Raw genomic sequence first — 18542 nt, 5'->3', positions numbered from 1 at the left:
CTTTATTGGCCCATTTTATTTTGCACTATGCATGAGAACCTTCCTGTATGCGCTATTGCTTTTCAATAAACTCACTTCTTTGAATTCATACCCAAGTGAACATTGATTTGGCTTTATTGAAAAGTGGATCCCTTATTTGATGCATGGCCTCACGATGGCTTGCACCGTCAGTGAAATGTCCATAAAGAATGTAGAGCAATGAAAATTACAGCACGGAAAATAAAATGAAAAAGTCCTTGCTCATCCATGCATCACACTGCCTTCCTTCTCACTTATTTAGTCAATTCCTGGTTATGATGGATATATCAAATATCATTTATTTCACTCTCATATTTCACATTGCTCCTGAATTTATATTACTCAGAAGTGATGTTATTTCTGCTTGCAGATGTGAACGTACGCATACATAGCAAGGCGATTTTCCTCTCACAGGGTGGGCAATCAAACGTAACTTCTGGTGTAGCAATCAACAATGACAGGCAGCAATTACATCAGTAAATCATGCAATATCAATTACTCCACTCAACAGATCATATGCTAGCACATATGATACGTTGTACAACAGATACACATGCATGTGCCCAGTAAAACATAGTTGCATTTAGACTTTCCCAGGAAAGTGAGGTGATAACATAATTCTTTTTTTTTGTCAATATACATCATTCTGGTTGACTATTATTGGAATGTTTTGATTACTCCCCCTTTAGTCATTAACCCCCTTAGCAGTGAACCTGTGAATGCAGCACCGGCACACATTCACTTCCTCATTACTTTATCGCAGCAAACATCATGTGAATGCAGAAAACTTCAGAACTTTACCCAAATCCTCCCAAGCAATCAGCACACACTGTTAGAAACTTTCTGTGTTCAACACCTGGTCAACACAACTCTTATTCTCAATGTTTTGATACTGACAATAACATTGATATTCACTCACTTAAACTTGTTAAAAATCCCTAGCCTAAATCTCACTCATCCAAAATACCCCTAATGGATATTAACCAAACTTAACCCTGCCTTCCTCTCCGACTTATACAATTTTAAAATGCAAATAACAAATATAATTTATGGACCTGCTTAATTGCTTTAACTTCAACCAACACATCAACTTCCCGACCCAAAAACTATGGGCACATCCTTGACTTTGTCTGTTCCATCAACAACCTCTCTGACTCTGACCTTACCATCTCCGACAACCAAGCCATCATCATTGACATCAAAATTGCCATCTCAGAACCCAAACACACACGTACCATCACTCTCTTTAATATTAAGTCCATCTGTCCTTCATCCCTGTCAGCCTGTCTAACTGAAAAATGTATGATGAATGAAAACCCTCTACCCCTCCTTGAGCCCCTGGTCAACCTCTAAAATACTTATGTACTTATGTCTGGATCAGCTTGTCCCTCCAAAAACCAGAAGTGTCTCTTTCACCCCTGAACTCAGTCTAATGAAATCCTGGAAACGCCAACTAGAGCGACTCTCCAATAAAACTGGCCTCACAGGACCGACCCTGGCATATGAGAATACATGCAGCAATACAAAGATTATCTCAATAATGCATGCTCAACTGGCCTCCTCTACTCTGGGTATGCTAAACCCAAGGTCCACTTCTCCAAAATAAATAAAATTCTCAAACCTATGGACAATCTCTCCCATTCTTTCATAAACTATGATACATTTGATAAAAAATTATGACAAACATCTTTGATAAATGTAACTCGTTCTAAAAAAAGCAAAAATTGACACCATCTACATCCATTGGCTACTGGCTAGCCACTTCCAACCCATTTTCTCTCAACCCTTAATCTGTCACTCCTTAACTAACTAACTGGTCACTCTCCCAATCCTCCCTAATCTCCCCTTTAGAACTCAATAAATAACTGTCGGGCTTGAAGACTTCGACCTGCACCCTGGACCCCATCCCCATGTCATCAACTCCTCCCTGTACACGGACTCGGGTCCTTCCGCCCTCAAACTGGCCCCTGTCACACCTATCCTGAAAAAGCCTGGCATCCTTGACAACTCCAATCTCCCCTTTCTGTCTAAAATATTGCCTCCCAACTCAAAACCCACTTGGACTACAGCCAAATGCGCCCACACCCCTGCATCAATGGCTCCAATGTTGCTGCTTCCAAACACATCTGTATACTTGGTTTCATCTTTGATCAAACTCGCTCCTTCGAACGCCACGTCAACCACATTACAAAAAACATTGTCTTTCATCTCAAAAACATTGATCATCTTTTCCCTTCCCTAGCCGACCCAGCCGCTGAAACACTTTATCACCTTACGACTCATCTACTGCAATAGCATCCTGTACAGCACATCCACCAAAATCATCAACAAATTACAATTAATCCAAAACTCAGTGCTCAACCACGGCCACACCATAGATCACCCCAGTCCTTAAAATCCCTTTGGGAATCTTGTAAAGCACTTTACAAAAAATGTGTATTTTTATTAGCATTATATCATTGTTTTATGCTTATTTTTGAGTTAAGGAATCCTCTTTATTTATTTCCATTTTTATCACAATTGGTTGGCACCTTGTTGCTCCTTTTCAGTATGTTGGTCAATGACCATAATAATGATCATATTATGAAAATACAAGAACTGATGAGCATAATGGTATGGACAAATCGTAAGAATTATGCAACATGGAGGCAACCTTTAAATCTCTCAGGGCTCTTTACAATTTGGTAATATTTATCACAGTCTATCCAGCGTTCTTTTTTATTCCCCCAAAATGGGAAAGCAATGTTAAAAAGTATCACCACATATTTACAATTCCCAAGTTTACCAGACAGTAGAACAGTGTGTACGTAGGACGCTGCCACCAAACCCCACTCTCCCCTTTGACAACTCTATTACAACACAATGGGGAGGGGGTCTCATGGCAAGAATCCCACCCAGCTGAGATGGCAAACAGTAATTTTACAGAGCAAATTGAACTTAGAATCCAATTCCATGGACCGATTTGATGTGTTTCTCAGACCTGCTGCAGAAATTAACTAGTAAAGCGCAGCATCGCAAATGAGGAAACACATCAGTTGTATTTCTTTCAGAAAATACTTCACAAATGTATATGGGTTTTATTTGTATATACGGTACATGTATATATTGTATTTCACTGTAGAATACTAAGCTCAGCCATGTGTGTCACAAGCAGAATCCAGAATGGGAGTGTAATTATTTCTAAAATGTTTACAGGATGTCGCCATCTCCAACACTTCTGTTCAGTCGCATCAATTAAGAAGCCATAACCAACATGTGTGATGTGCTTCAACATGTATGTGTTTATTATATAACCACATGTGGTTAATCAACATGACCAGTGGATCGAGTGTGAATCTGATGTGGTTTGTAATGATGCTTTGACTATGGACATTTATCAAAGTGTCTGCTTCTTTGGAATTTTTTTTATTATGTATGAGTTATATATGTTATATGGGTGATGTTGTAGTGCACTGTTGACCTGGACCAGGGAGGAAGATGGCCAGAATTCCCCCTACGGTACCCTATTGCACCTCTTCTCTCATTGTAGAGCAAGTAACAAGGTCTGGAGAAAACCTTTGTATTCCTTGGCAGAGAATTATACCATAACTGTTGACTTGCATTTGGACAGAGTCCAACAATATTCTTAGAAAGTAACAAGCAGTGAAAGAAATATACATTAGGAACTAAGATGGGAAAGAGAGTTCTTTTGTTCATTAAACGTGAATTTAGTGTTCAATGAACTGTGTAATCATTACTCACATTCACATTTTTTTGTTAAGACATTCATTTTGTGCATTTGGCTGCTTTTGCTTTATTTAATAGTGAGAAATGAGCTGTATCAACACCATCTATCCTCTAACTACTGCAGAACCCACGCTGCTCTGCCTTGGACAGCTCTGTCTGACTCATTCTCAGCTTTCTCATCCAGTGTGGTGACTTCAATGCAGTTTTTCAGTCGATTAATTGTTTTCTGCATCTTGTTAGTTGTCTTTCATTGTCTCTAACTTTTTTTTAGTTTAGATTAACCTTGTCTCAGTAATAATACCAGTACATTACACAGATTTTGATTCTCCAGAGGAGCTGAGGTTTTAGACGTTTTTTTTTTTTTTTTTTAATTAATGAGTACTTCTTTGGAGCATTGGGACATTCAATTATTATTTGGTTATATCAAACAAATTCCACCACCACTGATCTGTACCCTACTGGCCCCTGCTTTTTTTCAGAATATGCCTGAAAGAAGTATCCAGTTGTTATTTGAATGGCAAAGTACATGCAGATCGTGAGGGGAAATGGGCATGACAAATTTGACTTGTGATTTTCTGTACATATACAACCCCCCATGACTATTCCAATCAATTTGTGTGTGTTTATGTGTGTGTGCAAAGTTTACAGAGTACGGATACTTATTGCTTTTTCACCTATTTGCATTTAGGGCTCAAATTCAATTAGTTGTCCATTGTTTTTGCCTAATGAATCAGTTGAAAGTAAAGTGCCCTCTCCACAAGTCAATTAAATCCATTCAAAGGCTCAGTAATTGTTTAACACTGCCTCAGGTAATTATGCCATATGAAATACAGTCAATGTCATCTGAAGTGACTGTGTGTCAGGTGGGTCGGAGATGTCAGAACCTGTTTGACGGGGAATGGCTGCTTGCAGGTGGGCTACTTTACTACTCAATAATAATATAAATCTTCTCAAGCTATGTGTTTGTGTGCTTTTTTGGTATCCAATGATGACTGCATATGTGTGTTTCTAAAGTCTCCTGTGTGCTAGCTGTGTGCCGAGTGCCAAGAAGAACAGACGCCATGGAAAACCAGGGCTCACTGCAGGAGATAGCGATGTTTAATGAACCATTTGGCTGGCATGTGTACGCAAGCTAGCACACACACACGCACACACAGAGTTTAGGGTGTGTTCATTTTCCAGGATGGGTTTTGGCTTGGTGGCAAAGCAGAATTACTTTGCCTCCTGGTGAGTACACACACTTTGCCCCTGGGAGGGCAGCATAGAAATGTGGTAGAAAATGGTTTGATTAAATCGGAGCGAAGGTAGGACTTGGTAGTACTCGGGGTTTTGTGCTGTTGTGCCATATGAAGCTAATGGTACAGGATGACAGGCTTTTGACTTGGCATTTTGGAGCAACAACCTGAGAGCCTACTGCAAACATCAACAAGACTTCCTGACTTAATTAAATGATGACATGAAACTTTTGCTATCCTTTTGTGTTTACTTTTGACTATGGGTTTTTTTGGCAGCAAGTTAAGTTAGTTAGACCGGAACCAAGAGAGAAACTTGTTGATGAAACTTTATGCAAACCTTCACGTTAACCTCTTCACTGTTGTTGTCAGTTTAAGCAATACACCTTTCCTGCAAGGACATCAAGCTGTCTCTGTTTTATAAGTGGAGGATTACATTATTTTTAAAGTTTGACAGCAACAATGTGATGGGTTTAAGGAAACTGCAGAATCTGGTTGGTTAATTTAAAGTGAACGCCCACAATCAGCTGATAGTCACTATTTCTCCCTGTGATTACTCTGAGAGATTATTAATGAAAATGAGTGCAAAGAGAGTCTTCCTGACTGAACTTCTGCTGAAGCCTTATAAAGTGGTTCACAAAGAATGTTTGGTTGCATGTAGTGATTGGCCACTGCAACGAGACATCATGGTGGATGAGCCAGGTTCAACTTATTTGCCAGGCTTTATTGTGCTGCAGCCCTATGCAGTGACACAACTAATGATGGGGGCCGTAGCTTAAATCAGACGGAATGTGCCCCAAATGTCGTTTTTTGTTTGTGACCATTGGTGAGGTTGTTGAAATGATGGTCTGACTAGCACATTGACAATTTTGCTTCAAAGCTAAGCTCTCTCTTTAAATGAATTACCACAAAAAAAAAGATAATATATGCTCTTTGTATTTGATTACTAAGACTAATGTGTTCTGATGCAAGTCTAATGTGAGAGAAAGTTCCCTTTAATCCAATTTAACTAGAGCATGTGATCTTATCAGCCTTCATTTAGCCACGTTAAACATCTGTTACCAAAATACTTGGACAAACACACACTTACATTTGACTGAGGGAAAAAAATCAGAGTTTACGCTACACAACTTTCAAAGTTGTCAGATCCCTCCTGTCTTGTAATTGGGAATCTTGAAGTCACTGTGGTTTCCACAATACATGACCAACCGGCAGGGTTTCACACAGTTCAAGATCTTTCACCAGAAGGAATCCCAGATAACTATGTCTGGTCTTGAAAACACCAGGATAGGATCAGTGGCAGGCCGTGGATTTTCTAACTGGGCCTGTCACTATGTAATTTAACCGGCTTCTCTACCATAGAGAGAAACAGAGGTGGTGCCACGCTGCACCACCAGCTGGCTGGCCAGAAGCAGACAGACAGGCAAGAGGCACATACAAGACAGGAGCTGTGCAATGAGAAAATAAGCTAATAGGGAAAAATAATTATAATACATGTCGTGTATTTGTGAAAAACAATTACGGTACATTATAAAATGGATATAACTTTGTGGTTCTGTTTCGGCCAGCAGAGAAGGCTTAGCCCCTGACGGCCCGCCACTGGATAGGATACATGGTACATTTTAAATACCTTGCAAGTTATCATGTTTATGGATGTTGCTGTTGGCACATAAAATAGCCTGTTTCTACATGCCTTTTTGTCTATCACCCTATTTTCCTCTTGGCCGACAACAACTTCGGTCCATGTAAATGCAATACACAGAACAGAGGAGCTGCGTTCCAAATTCCATACTTGTTTCTTTTTTACTTTCTCATAACGTTGCATCTTGAACTTTGGCCCTCTTGCTCATAGGATTGTGGGTAAGAATAGCCAGAAAAGCATGTTGACTTGCATACAGCCAAATACAACCTGATGCAGATGGACATCCCAGATGGAGTATGGGTAATGGCATGCATAGACAGATACAGGGGACCCTCCCCCTTTCACTCTCATTGGCTGTAGCTCCGTGACAGACTCCCAGACGGGCCCATATATTTATACTAGAGATATTTAGACTACTACGGGAGAGCTGCTGGCTGTAACAAGTGACTGACGGATGTTTTATGTGATGAATTGACTGCCTTGCCAGGATTTGGAGAAGACCTAGTGGATATACTACAAACAGCCCCATCCCAGTGGCCAAGACCTTAATGATCTGAGCCAACCACAAGACTTCCACAGAAAACAATAATAATTAGGCGTGGACAGCAGATTGATACCGGGTCTCTGTGTGTAAGTGTGTGTTGTGCTTGCTTTTGTGGTGTGTTAGCCTCAGGGGATATAAATCAATGTGTCACGTAATTGCTTGAGTGACCTTTGCTGATAAAAGATGGTAGCCTTTTGAAATCTCTATCTGTCTCTGTCTCTTTGGCCATCTTCACCCCTCAACCATTGCTTTCTCTCTGACACATGCTTTCACATCATTATACTCACATACTCAAACTGTTAAGGAATCACTTGGCTAGTGAAGGCGTTGTATCAATTTGCTTATCGTTAACCTATGCACAACGTAAATCTAATTCTGACCACTGATTCAATCACATATACACAATGTGCCTGTTTTTTCAATAACAGGGCCGGTGGAAAGGTCAATTGAAGAGATTACCATGACCTTTAATAATCCAACCATCTGTGCCATTTATCAAGAAGAGCTCATAAAGCATTGAGCCTTTACGGGGTAGGTAGGACAGTGTTCACTTATATGTTCAATTATGTGAGAAAAACTTGTAACCATTACCTATAATCAATTTGATATTCCAAAATCTAGATGGGAAGCACCTTCTTCCTGAATTGTTGTCCAGGGGACATTTTATATAGAGTAAAACCTTGAGTTTCTGTGACATTAAGTAAAGTTTAGATCGTTGTAATCATTTGATTTTTTTAAAAATTATTATTGTTCATTATTTCTGGCTTGAGCAACTCATACTGTATCAAATCATATCATATCATAGACTTTTAATCATATCACAAGGAGTGTCTAAGCTTTTGAAGGGGTTTGGTTGACTTTGCATGCAGTTCTCTTTGAAGGCCACACATAGCACATACAGACGGCACCGTTACAGTCATTTCTGACTGAATACTGCTGAATTTGACTGCCACCAGCCCTCCTTTTGATGCAGTGACTTCATAGAAATGAAAATGCTGCTTTTTAACCTTTATTTTTTAAATGGAAGCTTCCCAGAGACCAATGCTTTCTTTTTTCAGGATGGACCTTTTCACACTCACACGTTGCTGTTGCAAAACCCCAAGTATACCATATGTTATCAGTTGCAGGCATTAGGATAATCATTATTTTAATTTTTTTACCTCTCCCTTCTTTTTCCATGTTTTCCATTCCTTTTTTTATATTTTCTTCCCTGGTTCTTTCCGCTATCTTGTGCTTTTATTAATTTTCAAAAGCTGCGCCCGAGCCTTTTCACATAATGCACACACTGTACTTATCTTTGGTTTGACGTCTTACTCTCGCTTTCACTCACTTTCTATTTTCCCTCTGTCTGCCTCATCTGCCAATATATCTGAAGCCCTCCACAGTTCCCTCTTCCCCATCCGCTTGCCTCCAGTTTATTTTCTTCTCATGTGCCTGACGGTTTTGTCATTTACAGCGGTGTGTCGCGTTAAATCTCTCCCCTGCTGTTGCAGGAGCCTGTGGAGAAGGAAGGAAAAAGGGAAAGAGGAGAAATGAACAGAGGAGTGATTTGTCGTTCCAGGTAGTTGCTCCTTTGGGAAGTGTAATGGCCAATGGCTCTTCAAAGTGTCTCTTATCTGTCATAAATGTTCACTGCAGATGGACACATACAACAGCGTGCGGCCTGGCTGGGGTGCAGCTGTATGTCAAAGATCGAGGCAGCATTTGAGGAAGTGAATAAGTATCTGCGTCTGCTGCTGTGTGTAAGCACTTGTAAGCTTGTGTGTGTGTGTGTGTGTGTGTGTGTGTGTGTGTGTGTGTGTGTGTGTGTGTGTGTGTGTGTGTCCAGAAAACTATCATTATATAAATCAGTGTGCCTGCAGTGTAATATTATGTGTGTGCAAAAGTAACTCTGTGGCATTTAAGATGTGTACTTATACATGGCTGAATGGATGAGATTGGAAACAGGCAACAGTGAGCTCTATTACAATAAATAGAAACAAAGGGTTTTTAATAACATTATCATCTTGCTCTGTACTCAAACTCAAGTAACTGATATCACTGTTGCCGCTTACACTGCTCTCTCTGCGTGTAATGGCGCCAGTCTTGCCTCGCACATACTCAATTCCACTCTTTTTCTCTTTCTTCCCTCTGACTTTCTCACTTTTTCTGTCTTTTTGTCTGCTGTGCCACCTTATTTCACTCTTCATTTCAGACCGTATCTGTTTGTCTTTTACTGCCTATGGCCCAGTTTTCATCGTAGCTTTAAAAGACACCACTGCTGTAGTTGTCGAATAATTTGTATAATTTTGCCAAAAGGAACATATGAAACTCCCTGACTCTTTGGAAAAGAGCACAGAAGTCTGAAAGTCTTTGAAGGAGCTGAAAATGACTTGGATTGTTTTTTGCTCAATCCAGCCAACCGAAATGAGTACCTAAGAAAATTATTTCTTTGCCTTTTTTTCAACAATTCCATCTTATGTTATATTGTATTCAACCACTATAAGTCTACTTTTCTTCAACAGCGTTGTGGAAGGGGAACCTATCCCTGCATGTGAGAGGTAAAGTACACCCTGGACCAGTTAGCCATTGCATCACCGGGTTGACACACACACACACACACACACACACACACACACACACACACACACACACACACACACACACACACACACACATACAAATACCGACAGATCCCAGATAGGGGTCAAATGTAAGATTTTGTTTCAAAACAGCCTTTCGGCAGTTCATTGAGAATTCCTTGAGGACACGCAGGGCGGGAGGATGCTTGCAGTCACAGTTGCTTGAATTCCAGGCCCTCGAGTTGAAGAAAGTAATGACATAGCAATAGTTTCAAAAGCATTACTGTAGCACAAAATATGTTTTCAACAGCACACTTTGAAACTCACTTGAGCAGCAGGGGGTCTGGTTGTCTCAGAAGCATTTCGAATAATGAAGGTATAAAGACTGTGTACTACCTTAAGGACACTTTCTTGACATATTCTGAATGGAAATTATTATTACCACTTGACATTACATCCTTCCTGCATTGTTAAATACAAAATGTCACCAACTGCATTATTGATATTCTAAAAAAATATGTTACAGTATTCCTTTACGTATTAATTTAACATCACACGTCTCAGTACTCTGAGGTGTGCGCAGGTTTTCTGTAAATAGTTGATGAAGTTTCATTGTAATTGGTGTGAATATTTCATGAATGGTAAAAAGGACTGACAGCCAGGAAGACAACCTGCTTTCTGCTCCTTCCAGGGTTGCACACATATATACACTCTTTCAAAAATACCGTACAGTAATGATATTTACTCACACACACACCTGCAGATACACAGAGATTCACACAAATAGAGTCACCCCTAGGATGTGCTCTAAACGCAGCCTATTAATGTAGTTTTTGGGACAGTACTGTGTAATGTTGGTAATGCAGTGGCGGGCCGTGAATTTTCTACCTGCGCTTTCAGTGTCGTCGGAGTCATAGTTGCGATCAGCTGTTTAACAGCTGGGCGCGGCTATTATAAAATAGCTATAACTTTGTGATTCTGTTTAGGCCAGCAGAGAAGGCTTAGCAGGCTCTGATGGCCCGCCACTCTGATAATGTGTCATGAGACTTAAGTGCACAGATGAGTTCAGGAAATGAACTAAAACTCTTATGCAGTGTTCCCTCTAAGCTGCGCGCGTGCGCAGCCGCGCAGGCCAGTCGAAGTGGCCGCGCAATAGATTTTTCAGACCGCGCACATTTTTCAGACCGCACAAACGATTTTTTTTCAGGGGTTAAAAATGGCGCCTTTTTTGCGCCAGTGTTTCTGAGATAGGAGTGAGCCATGTCCACAATAATACGATTTTTGATGTGCCGTGTCGAGTCTTCTTGGCCAATCAGCGTCCCGTTTCTCGACATGCGCTCTCTGTACCTCTGCTAGCGCTCTGACTCCGTTAGCGCCCCCCACCCCCGCTGTCCTCCTCCGGGCGCCAAGAGCGAAGCTCGCCCAGAGCGCCACATGAGCTCGGGCCGGCGCTGTTTAGGCTCCTCTCGGCGGGCCTTGCTCCAGCAGTTATAGGCTACCATGGCGAAAAGAAAGGCAGAGCAGGTGCCCCAGAAAAAGGTCTGCCTAACGTTCAAACATGAGTGGCTAGATGAAATAGTCCAAACTGACACAGGTAGGATGAAACTTTCAGACATATTTAAATATGAAGAATATGAAGTTATTAAATTGTTTATATAGGCTACCTTTAGGAAAAATGACACCATGTCAATTTAATCGGCCTATAATTATTGTTAAGCACTGCATTAGCATTTTTGTTTCAATGAAGTTCCACTTAAATGTTGTACCTGCTGAGAAATGACTAAACATCTTTGATACTTTTATTGTTTATATATATATCATTATCAGTCATAACCAGTGAAGCAGTCATAACCTCCCCTTATTGAAGTTCAACAAAGATCCTTTAAGTTCAACTAAACTGACTGGTAAAACACCATCATTAAAATGTTCCCAAAGTCCAGCCATTATAAAGGATATTGAATAAATATCAACCTTGTATACATATTGATGCATTTGCTGTCATCTCTTTTTATCCCCTCTGGCTAACGCAGGCTTGTGGTCATTTTCGGCAGGTCGCGTGGTTGCAAATTGCTCACAGTGCTGAAATGTGCGCTCAGAAAAAAAAAAAATTGCTCAGTGCTGAAAAAAATTAGAGGGAACATTGCTCTTATGTCATATATTTTTCACTTACGTTTATGTGACTCAAGATTCTCATCTTGTGGTTGTCTGTGATCAAATAGGTCTTTAATGATTTGTAAGGATGTTTAAGCCTGGCATGTGGAGGTTAATAGCACATTTTGGCCCATATAAAATACATCTTAACAAAGCGTTTATCATACTAAACTCTCAGGCAAATGTTGAACACTTTAATACATACAATATGTCAAAATACGTCAACAAGTTACTTTAGTCCCGAGGGTTTTGAATCAAACAATTAAAAACAAAGGATAGATCTCCATTGATTTTTTTCCTTGTGTGTGTTTCAAATGCCAATCAATGCAGTATAAGTGTTTCTGAAGTACAATTACTTTTGTTGCATTATTTGGGCTTGTGCTTTTCATTTTGTAAACTGCATCTAAGATGTTAAACTGAATCATGTGTCTTATGTATGAGTCCATCTATCTATGTATCCTTCATGTCGTTCACACATTCCAACACATCCGCCTCATTCAAAATCAGCCTCATCCTGCTTTTGTCCAAAAATAGTGTGAATATAACCCCTCGTTATCATGTCGAGGGACATGGGAGACTGCTTCTTTTTCCAGTTTAAATATTCTGTGTATTTGAAGAAATACAAATATTCTGCTTTCCTCTCCAGACTGCAAATGAGCAGTTGTCTCGCCCTCTGTCCATCAGCACCATCAGCATGTTAGCTAACCACTTGCAATTAAAGTGATTTTATAGGGGCCGCATTTAAATTTGTACTCAGAGTGAATATTTGACATGCTTCTTAAGGATATTACTAAGTTTGGCATACCTCGGTTTTGTTTTCAAATAAAGAATTGTGCGTCTTCAAAGAGGAAAAAAAGCAGTGGAGAAGGTAAGAAAGAGGAAAAAATCTAAAGAAAAGAGGGAAATCGATGGGGATGGGAGTAAAAACAAACATGCCACTAGATATTTGATACAACCAATACATGCAAGCACACACTATCTCCAACCACCCACCATGTACACACACATATGCACACATGCCCTAAACACACATATGCAGACCACCTGTATGGGTGTTTGGGGAACTATTTAGGCAAGTTGAGCAACGATCTATCGTATCATCTCCAGCGTAAACAAGAGCAGTTGCCCACGATCTGCTGGCATAGAGCTCCGGAGACTTTGTGTGTGTGTGAACAGTTTTGCGTTTGTTTGCACGTGTGCGTGTATGTGTGTGTTTGTGTGTGCAGGAATCAGGAAGTGTGGGACTGAGAGAGAATAGGAAAGAGCATAGACACTCAGACGTGCATCTCAAGGACATGAACACACACCCAGCAGCTATTAAATATGGAATATCTGAGTTTTTTATATGGATTTGCAGACGTTTTTCACACAGAGGCATTTTAAACAAAGACACACAAATCAATCCCCTGCATTCATATAGAAATCAATTTTCTGAGCTCGCCATTTCTTCCTCTCCCACAATCACAAAGACTGACAAACACATGGACACACACACCTGTCTGAAGTTCGGTAGAAGAAGCCCTGAAGCCAAACCGCAGCCAAGCATGAACAGTCAATATGGTGCAAGCTTATCCAAACAAAACTTGCCTGCCCGTAACAGCTAATACAAATATGTTTAATTTTGTTTTCAGTTTACATTGATGAGAGCATTTGTACTGCTAATATGTTGTTTGTTTAACAAGAGACAACCTGGCCAAGAATATTATCTACATATTGCAACTTTATGTTCGATGAGTATCAGTGGCGGGCCGTGCATTTTTTACCTAGCCCTGCTTGTCTGACATCGTATACATACATATGGGAATAAACGGGATGCTGTTCGGCGCGCTCCCCACCTCTCGCCCTCTAAGAGGGGTCACTATTTGGTAAAGGGTGAAGTTGATGTCATCTATATCCCTCTGTGACACCAAGTTCTACAAGAAGACAATATACACCAGTTTACAACCATTAAAGCAATGCGTAATATTGCAGGTAGGCGTCAACCTGAAAAATGTTTCACTTTACACACTGTTGAACTGTTGCTGCAGAGGAAAGGGAGAAAGATTGTCTATGATAACAGTCCCCACACAGCCCACTAATCAGTGATGACCAGATAATATGCAGACCGTTAGACGCGTGAGTAAAGGTGCAAGATTGTGCATCTGCTGTCTGGCTCATTTATAACTGAATGAGTCAGGAAGGCTAAGGTCTCGTAGAAAAAGGTGAAAGGGGTACGGAGAAGCCCAGGATGCTGCTGCACATATGTCTGCATCTTGCTCCTTCTGCGGAGGGCCACAGAAGAGAGTTATCTAAGAGTGGGGAGTGTGTCTGGGCAGAGGTTTGAATGTTGCTTCACTTTCAGCTTCACACTGCCAGTGAGACAAATGCTGTTATGACAGAAACACTTCTTTGTTATTAATTATCAGCAGCTGTGTCTGCCTATTGCTGTGCGTACAACTAACTACTAAAATAAAAGCACGCACCGGCTAGGTACTTATTCTGTGGAAGGTGGAAGCGAGAACCGTTCAGGATAAATTATTCTCGAACAAAAGGAGGAGAGAAAGACTTTGTGCAAATAAGAGATCTGGCTGTAAAGTTACTGTGCATCCCTCTTCTCAAATAGAACAGCAGGGCACTAAGACAGACAGTGTGTACAGGTCCCTCGTGGGCCTCTTATGATGGACACAGTTTGCATTGCGCTTGCTGCTGGATTCAGTACATAATGCTGCCTGGTTTCAACTGGTTGAAAGACAATCTCTGGTGCTGTGCGAGCCATTGGAAATAATGGGTTTCAGAGCAATGCTACTATTGATGTTTCTGTCATCAAACTCACTTCAACAGTTGCTTCACCAAGGTATGCTCATATAACAACCTCACTCCATACCCTCTGTGACGGAACAAACTGGCTGCAGCTTATTTTTTAGCTGATGGATCCAAGTTGTTTTCTACCAACGGCTGAAGATAACAGTTAAGTTAACAGGAGAAGCAATGGGACATGACTTGGGAACTAAGCCTCTCTCCACACACTAACGCTGAAAAGCAGATCACCTACTTGCATAACACTCCTTAGCAGATGGGGCTGTAGCGCCCTGGATAATGTTCCCCACTGCACGGGACAGCCCTAACCTTTCTAAACGCTCCCATTCAAAACCAGGCCCTCATTTACCGGCCTATCTCCAGGAAGTGGGGGATTGCACTGTCCAGCTGTGACAGTGCATGTCAGCACCATGGGAGCTGTCATAGGTTGTCCACCAGCAGCTGTACCATGGTCAGGAACCATGACACACTTGGGGAAATGCATCAAGGAGAGCTCTGGGCTACGGTTAGTTAGATAACACATTCACTCCTACTGGAAGGTGGTCCTGTGTGCTAACAGTGTGCATTGCGTATTCACTGGTGAGGAAAATAAATCCATCTTTGATTTCCCAAAACTGTCCCACAACATCTGAAAGAGTGAGGGACTCAGTTTCCGCTCATTTTGGGATGGATTGTACTGCCCTTCGAAATAAGCTTTGACAACATGCATTTCTGGATAGCAGGCTTTGCTGCACTGAGCTGTGATCTGTTAGCAGGCACACACATGTCTGTTCTTTTGCCACAGTATTTGCAGCCAGCTTGTGGCCTTCTCTGCCACCGTCAGTGTTCCAAGCGATGTGTACAAAACCTGACTGCAGACATGCTGGGATATCACCAGTAACTTCCCCCAATGGGTGGGATGTGTTTGATAATTCTTTATGTTCAGCAAATTTTAGACAAGGATTTGTTACTGGTAAAAACTTGAGGAAGTGACTGGGCTGTCGGCGCCTGCTGCATTGTGACTTGTGAGAAGCATCAAGCCTTTAATTTGTGGGGTGAGCGTGTATCAGTGCGGACAAGACTGAATAATGGCAGCAGCAGCCGGAGGGCCTCAACTTCGAGTGAGTGTCTTGGCATCTGTAGTCCTGCGGCTGAGGTGCAGCTTTATTTCCTGACCCTATCCGCTCCCTCGGCTGCTTTGTGCAGATGAGACATGGCCTGCTGCAGGAGTGGTCCAAAGAGCCTATTGGGGATTATGGGATCACAGCAGCTGCTCCCCTCTGATCTGATCCATCCTCGTAGCCGTCAGAAGGGTCAGGACGGCAGTCCTAGCCTTCCCAATGTTCACGGCCTGCTCTGTGGACAGAGCTCCAGGCTAAAGTGGCCATGGTGAAGAAAGCATAAGACAGTGAGATGTTGTCATGTGCTGCAGCCACCTTAGTGGCACACTGGTTCGAGTGGTCAGCGAGGACAGTATGAACATGGTCCTGATTAGACGGAGGTGTAGTTTTCCAGGGTCTGAAAATGCCGTCTCTGTGAAGGACAGGCCACTGGGAAGGACGTCTGGCCAGCGGCTATTGCTGATAGACGTCTAAGAGGCTACGAGCAGGTGCAGGTTGTTTTCAGCATCACGATGCCTTTTAGTCCAGCGCCTAGCCACTAGCTAACCCGGTGTGGAGGGCGTCAATACAGCTTTTTGGATGTAATGAATTTCAATGCTTGACTCTGAAGAGTAAGAATGGGAACAGAACTATGGTTGCACGATTATATATTACAAGTGTGTACAGAGCACCAGAGCGCTAATTAAATCTTACAGACTGCATGTTCGTGGAGATTAACCTAATAGCGAATTCAAACCTGATAAATGGACCCAGGAAACCTCCCGTTCAATTTTCTCTTCAATTATTTTAATACGATAACTCGCAGCTCTTACGCCATCTTTTTTTTTGCAAAGTGTAGTTCACCTAGAATATTTTATTAATAACTTTCACAAATCTATAACTGTAGCACACATCCTAACACACACACACACACACACACACACACACTCACACACACACGCACACACACACACACACACACACACACACACACACACACACACACACACACACACACAGAGAGCAGGATAGGCAGTCAGTACATAATAAAAGAGGTTGCAAGGCAGACCGACACTGTAGGAAGAGGTCTGGGAATTTTAAAGTAATATTGTAAGTATAGGTGGATGAACTTGCAGACAAATTATTTGTATTGATCAGTGTGCCTCTGGTTGCTAAAGGTGACGACTACCTCTCTGAATCATTTAACCTACATGCATCCCTCTTTTCATCTCCCTGCATTCATTATGATCTACTGCCGCTTTTCCCTCCAACCTAACCTCATATATACAGTATATATATATATATATATATATATATATATATATATATATATATTGCCGCTTTTCCCTCCAACCTAACCTCATATATACAGTATATATATATATATATATATATATATATATATATATATATATATATATATATATATATATATATATGTATATATATATATATACTGTATATATGAGGTTAGGTTGGAGGGAAAAGCGGCAGTAGATCACAGTCTGCCTCAAGATAAATCACTGCAGATAGACATTTTGGAACATATAAATCTTCAAGATTTCACCATACCTCACCATACCTCATACTCACTTCTCTCCTCCCTCTAACCTCTCATCCTCCCATCAACTTTATTAAGTTGTAACGGATTCTAACATCACACTAATGGGGCTTTGGATGGGAAGAGAGGGAACAGCAAATAGATGAGTTATATATATATATATATATATATATATATATATATATATATATATATATATATATATATATATATATATATATATATATATATATATAACTCATCTATTTGCTGTAACTCATAACCTCATATATACAGTATATATATACAGTATATATATATGTATATATATATATATATATATATATATATATATATATATATATATATATATATATATATATATATATACAGTATATATATACAGTATATATATATATATATATATATATATATATATATATATATATATGTATATATATATATATATATATATATATATATACATATATATATATATATATATATATATATATATATATATATATATATATATATATATATATATATATATATATATATATATATATATATACTGTATATATGAGGTTATGAGTTACCCTCTCTTCCCATCCAAAGCCCCATTAGTGTGATGTTAGAATCCGTTACAACTTAATACAGTTGATGGGAGGATGAGAGGTTAGAGGGAGGAGAGAAGTGAGTATGAGGTATGGTGAGGTATGGTGAAATCTTGAAGATTTATATGTTCCAAAATGTCTATCTGCAGTGATTTATCTTGAGGCAGACTGCCCCTTTTCAAAACAAAAGTTGGTCTGAAGAGGACAAGTTGAGCAGAATAACAACTACTACATGATACTGCATGATAGACGGCAATGCATAATAGATTATTCATCAAAAGAAAATAACAATATATGTATAGCATTCATGTAATTTCCTGTCAAGCTAATATCATATTGAATCCAAAATGAAGATGTAACACTTGATCATGAAAATATTAACTATTTACTACATGCTTTATTTTTGTTATATTTAAGGTCAGTATTAAAAGGGGGATTATTTTATTCTATGCCTAAGTGAGTTAGCTGTAATTGAGTCATTCAGTATTCCCTCCCATGTCTTTAGTTACAGGTACATCTGGCCAGTTCTGTTCCTTTATCTGTTTTGATTGCCCTTGCAGTCTCTTTGACATTCTGTCTGTTTCTTATCTTATTATACTCCACTTGCTTCAGTCTTTCCCTTTTTCTCTTCCCCTG

This window comes from Taurulus bubalis (genome assembly GCF_910589615.1).
Source record: "Taurulus bubalis genome assembly, chromosome: 10".
NCBI classification, from domain to species: Eukaryota; Metazoa; Chordata; class Actinopteri; order Perciformes; family Cottidae; genus Taurulus; species Taurulus bubalis.
This window is presented reverse-complemented; position numbering follows the sequence as displayed.